The sequence below is a fragment of the Macaca fascicularis genome, chromosome 16, assembly GCF_037993035.2.
Source record: "Macaca fascicularis isolate 582-1 chromosome 16, T2T-MFA8v1.1".
In the NCBI taxonomy this organism is placed as follows: Eukaryota; Metazoa; Chordata; class Mammalia; order Primates; family Cercopithecidae; genus Macaca; species Macaca fascicularis.
The window spans coordinates 86,818,684-86,825,132 of NC_088390.1; positions in this window are offsets into that span (position 1 = coordinate 86,818,684).

A 6,449-nucleotide genomic window follows, 5' to 3' on the forward strand; every position below is an offset into this window, starting at 1 on the left:
CCAAAGAAAGAAGTAAAAACTGAAAGGCAGAAATGAAATCCACAGGCAGACAGCCCGGCGTGGCACCCTGGGCCTGGTAAAGATCGACCCCTGACCTAATTGGTTATGTTATCTATAGATTACAGACACTGTATAGAAAAGCACTGTGAAAATCCCTGTCCTGTTCTGATCTGATTACCGGTGCATGCAGCCCCCAGTTACGTACCCCCTGCTTGCTCAATCGATCACGACCCTCTCACATGGACCCCCTCAGAGTTGTGAGCCCTTAAAAGGGACAGGAATTGCTCACTCGGGGAGCTCAGTTGTTGGAGATGTAAGTCTTGCCGAAGCTCCCAGCTGAATAAAGCCCTTCCTTCTTTAACTCGGTGTCTGAGGAGTTTTGTCTGCAGTTTGTCCTGCTACATTTCTTGTTTCCCTGACCGGGAAGAGAGGCGATTGGCGGATGGTCAAGGCAGCTCCTTAGACGGCTTAAGCCTGCCCTGTGGAAAATCCCTGCGGGGGACTCCGACCAGCTCGAGTGACGCGGATCCTGAGAGCGTTCCTGGGTAGGCGTTTGCCCCGGTGGGACGCCTCGTCAGAGCAGTGCGTGGCAGGCCCCCGTGGAGGATCAACACAGTGGCTGAACACCGGGAAGGAATGGGCACTTGGAGTCTAGACATCGAAAACTTGGTAAGACTGGTCTTTGGAACTTGCCTACTCCATTTGAGTGGACGCGTGGCCTGATCACCCATGGCGTGCCTTTATCGGCACTTTGGTTTTGGTTTTGGTTTTGACTTGGTTTGAACTGCTTGACGGGACCAGTCTTGGGAACTTGCCCACTCCACTTGAGTGGAAGCGTGGCCTGATCACCCATGGTGTGCCTTTATCAGCACTTTGGTTTTGGTTTTTGACTTGACTTGGATTGCTTGATACTTTGGTTTTGGTTTTGACCTGGCTTCGATTTCCTGACACTCTGATTTTGGTTTTGATTCTGGTTTGGCATAAACTGTAAAAGTGTGTGTGTGCCCTTTTTACCTGTTCTTTGTTTTCTGGTGTCAGTATGGTGTTTTGTCTCGAGGAGACATGGGTGAGGCACAAAGTAAGCCCACCCCACTAGGAACTATGTTGAAAATTTTCAAGAAAGGATGTAAGGGAGACTATGGAGTACTATGACACCAGGAAAACTTAAAACTTTGTGTAAGATAGACTGGCCAGCATTACAGGTGGGTTGGCCATCAGAAGGAAGCCTGGACAGGTCCCTTGTTTCAAAGGTATAACACAAAGTAACCTGTAAGCCAGGGCACCCAGACCAGTTCCCGTACATAGACACTTGGTTACAGCTGGTTTTAGACCCCTCCCACAGAGGTTGAGAGAACAGCAGCATAAGCAGCTGGCAGAGGCAAGGAAAGACCAGCAGAGAGAGAGAGAGGAGAGAGAGAGGAGAAGAGGCAAAGAGAGAGAGGAAGAGACAGAGAGACAGAGGGAGACAAGGAGACAGAGAGAGAGGAAGAGACAGAGGCAAAAGGAAAGTCAAAGAGAGACAAAGTCAAAGAGAAAAAGAATAGAGACAGATATACAAGTAGTTAAGAAAATACAGTGTACCCTATTCCTTTAAAAGCCAAGATAAATTTAAAACCTGTAATTGATAATCCAAGGTATTCTCTGTAACCCTGTAACACTTCAATACCACTTTGTTGTCAGTGTAAACAAGGGCATATCCCGAAAGCACTGAGGCCACTGATAACCTGTAGCCTTCAGATCAAAAATCCTTAACCCAGTAACCCGCGGATGGCCCAAATGCATTCAATCTGCAGCGGCAACTGCTTTGCTAACATAAAAAAGTAGAAAAATAACTTTTAGAGGAAACCTCATTGTGAACACACCTCACTAGTTCGGTTCAGAACTATCCTAAATCAAAAAATGAAAAAAGTAGCTTACTAAGTCAGAAATCTTAAAGTATGGGGTTATTCTGTTAGGAAAAAAAAAAAGATGATTTAACATTAACCACTGAAAATTCCCTTAACCCAGCAGGTTTCCTAACGGGGGATCTAAATCTTAATTACTGTACAAAGGTCCAACCAGACCTAGGAGGAACTCCCTTCAGGACAGGAGGATTGATGGTTCCACCCAGGTAACTAAACAAACAAAAAGCCATCTATACCAATTCTAAGATAATATGGACAAAACAAAGTCTTATTAATAGCAAAGGATAATTAAAATCCCAAACTTACAAGGTTTTCAACAAAAGTAAAGTTTGCTAAAAGTGAACAGTGTAACATGTATTATAGTAACTTCTAATCTTGTGGCCTTAGTCTAGTTCACAAACGTAAAAGAAGTTGGCTTTGGAAAAGAATGGTTATCATCTTCGGAAAAAAAAAAAAGGAAAAAAAAGGGGGATCAGAATTTATGTAAAAAGATTATTATATGGTAAATTCTTGTCCTGAAATAAATTGTCAGGCCTCTGAGCCCAAGCTAAGCCATCCCCAGTCATATCCCCAGTGACCTGCACTATCCATCCAGATGGCCTGATGCAATTGAAGATCCACAAAAGAAATGAAAATAGCCTTAACTGATGACATTCCACCATTGTGATTTGTTTCTGCCCCACCTTAACTGATCAATGTACTTTGCAATCTCCCCAACCCTTAAGAAGGTTCTTTGTAATTCTCCCCACCCTTGAGAATGTACTTTGTGAGATCCACCCCCTGCACGCAAAACATTGCTCCTAACTCCACCGCCTATCCCAAAACCTGTAAGAACTAATGATAATCCCACCATCCTTTGCTGACTCTCTTTTTGGACTCAGCTCGCCTGCACCCAGGTGAAATAAACAGCCTTGTTGCTCACACAAAGCCTGTTTGGTGGTCTCTTCACATGGACTCGTTAGACATTTGGTGCCGAAGACCCTGGTCAGTGGGAGACCAGTCCCCTGTCCTCACCCTCACTCCATGAAGAGATCCACCCACGACCTCGGGTCCTCTGACCAACCAGCCCAAGGAACATCTCACCCATTTTAAATTGGATAAGCAACCTCTTTTTACTCTCTTCTCCAACCTCTCTATCTCTCAACCTCTTTCTCCTTTCAATCTTGGCACCACCCTTCAATCTCTCCCTTAATTTCAATTCCTTTCATTTTCTGGTAGAGACAAAGGAGACACATTTTATCCGTGGACCCAAAACTCCGGCGCCAGTCACGGACTCGGGAAGGCAGCCTTCCCTTGGTGTTTAATCATTGCGGGGGATGCCCCTCTGATTATTCACCCACGTTGCAATGGTGTCTGATCTCCACGGGGACGCCTGCCTTGGTCATTCACCCACACTCCCTTGGTGGCAAGTCAATTGTGGGGATGCCTGCTTTGGCTGCTCACCCACATTGCAGCCCAGGGCTGCTCCCAACCTCCCTTCTCTGTGTCTCTACCCTTTTTAAACTTGCCTCCTTCACTATGGGCCACCTTCCATCCTCCATTCCTCCTTCTTCTCCCTTAGCCTGTGTTCTCGATAACTTAAAACCTCTTCAACTCTCGCCTGACCTAAAATCTAAGCGTCTTATTTTCTTCTGTAATACCGCTTGGCCCCATTACAAACTCGACAGTAGTTCCAAGTGGCCAGAGAATGGCACTTCCGATTTGTCTATCCTACAAGATCTGGATAATTTTTGTTAAAAAATGGGCAAATGGTCTGAGGTGCCTGACGTCCTGGCATTCTTTTACACACTGGTCCCTCCCTAGTCTCTGCCCCCAATGAGACTTGTCCCAAATCTTTCTTCTTTCTCTTCTGTCTGTTCCTTCAGTCTCCACCCCGAGCTCTGAGTCCTCTGAATTCTTCTTTTCTACGGACTCATCTGACCTCTCCCCTTCTCCCCAGGCTGCTCCTCGCCAGGCCAAGCCAGACCCCAATTCTTCCTCAGCCTCTGCTCTCCCACCCTATAATCCTTCTCTCACCTCCCCTCCTCACACCTGGTCTGGTTTACAGTTTCGTTCTGCGACTACCCCTTCCCCATCTGCCCAACAGTTTCCTCTTACAGAGGTGGCTGGAGCTGAAGGCACAGTCAGGGTATATGTGCCTTTTCTCTATCAGACCTTTCCCAAATCAGCCAGCATTTAGGCTCTTTCTCATCAGACCCCACTAAATATATACAGGAATTCCAATATCTAACTCTGTCCTACAATTTAACCTGGAGTGACTTAAATGTCATCCTGACTTCTACCCTCTTCCCAGATAAACGGGAAAGAGTTTTTTCTCTAGCCCAGTCTCATGCTGATAACCACCGGCTTCATGAGCCAGAGTCCAGGAAGGCATTAGAGCAGCTCCCCGAGAGGATCCCCAATGGAACTATCAGGCAGATTCCCCAGGTATAGCTACGTGAGATTACATGGTTTCCTGCCTAGTTGAAGGGCTTAAAAAGGCAGCTTACAAAGCTGTTAACTATGACAAACTTAAACTACCTCTTTAGGTAAAGGTAAAGATGAAAACCCAGCCCAGTTAATGGCCTGCTTAGCAGCAACCCTTAGACGCTTTACTACCCTAGACCCAGAGGGGCCAGAAGGCTGCCTTATTCTTAATATGCATTTTATCACCCAATCAGCTCCTGACATTAGAAAAAAGCTCCAAACATTAGATTCCAGCCCTCAAACCCCACAACAGGACTTAATTAACCTCGCCTTGAAGGTGTACAATAATAAAGTAGAGGCAGCCAAGTAGCAACGTATTTCTGAGTTGCAATTCCTTGCCTCCACTGTGAGATAAACCCCAGTCACATCTCCAGCACACAAGAACTCCAAACGCCTGAACCACAGCTGCCAGGGATTCCTCCAGAACCTCCTCCCCCAGGAGCTTGCTGCAAGTGCTGGAAATCTGTCCACTGGGCCAAGGAATGCCTACAGCCCAGGATTCTCCTAAGCCATGTCCCATCTGTGCGGGACCCCACCAGAAATTGGACTGTCCAACTCACCCGGCAGCCATTCCCAGAGCCCCTGGAACTCTGGCCCAAGGCTCTCTGACTGACTCCTTCCCAGATTTTCTCAGCTTAGCGGCTGAAGACTGACGCTGCCCCCTCGCCTCGGAAGCCTCCTGGACCATCACGGACTCTGAGCTTCGGGTTACTCTCACAGTGGAGGGGAAGTCCGTCCCCTTGTTAATTAATACGAAGGCTACCCACTCCACATTACCTTCTTTTCAAGGGCCTGTTTCCCTTGCCTCCATAACTATTGTGGGTATTGACGGCCAGGCTTCTAAATCTCTTAAAACTCCCCAACTCTGGTGCCAACTTGGACAACATTCTTTTCTGCACTCCTTTTTAGTTATCCCTACCTGCCCAGCTCCCTTATTAAGTCGAGACATTTTAACTAAATTATCTGCTTCCCTGACTACTCCTGGGCTACAGCCACACCTCATTGCTGCCTTTTGCCCCAGTTCAAAGCCCCCTTCACATCTTCCCCTTATATCTCCCCACCTTAAACCACAAGTATAGGACACCTCTACTCCCTCCTTGGTGACCGATCAGTCACCCCTTACCATCCCATTAAAACCTAATCACCCTTACCCTGCTCAATGCCAATATCCCATCCCACAGCATGCTTTAAAAGGATTAAAGCCTGTTATCACTCACCTGCTACAACATGGCCTTTTAAAGCCTATAAACTCTCCTTACAATTCCCCCATTTTAACTGTCCTAAAACCAGACAGGTCTTACAGGTTAGTTCAGGATCTGCACCTTATCAACCAAATTGTCTTGCCTATCCACCCCGTGGTGCCAAACCCATATACTCTCCTATCCTCAATACCTCCCTCTACAACCTCTCCACAACCCAGTATTCTAGAAGTTCTGGATTTCAAACATGCTTTCTTTACTATTTCTTTGTACCCTTCATCCCAGCCTCTCTTTGCTTTCACTTGGACTGACCCTGACACCCATCAGGCTCAGCAAATTACCTGGGCTGTATTGCCACAAGGCTTCACGGACAGCCCCCATTACTTCAGCCAAGCCCAAATTTCTTCCTCATCTGTTACCTATCTCGGCATAATTCTTCATGAAAACACAAGTGTTCTCCCTGCTGATCGTGTCCGGTTAATCTCCCAAACCCAAACCCCTTCTACAAAACAACAACTCCTTTCCTTCCTAGGCATGGTTAGTTACTTCCACCTTTGGATACCTAGTTTCACCATCCTGAGTAAACCATTACGTAAACTCCCAAAAGCAAACCTAGCTGACCCCATAGATCCCAAATCCTTTCGCCACTCCTCTTTCCGTTCCTTAAAAAACAGCCCTAGAAGCTGCCCCCACACTGGTTCTCCCTAACTCATCCCAACCCTTTTCATTACACACAGCTGAAGTGCAGGGCTGTGCGGTCAAAATTCTTACACAAGAGCCGGGATCGCGCCCTGTAGCCTTTCTGTCCAAACAACTTGACCTTAGTGTTTTAGGCTAGCCCCCCTACATTATTCCTGCTACCACACCTGACCCCCATGAC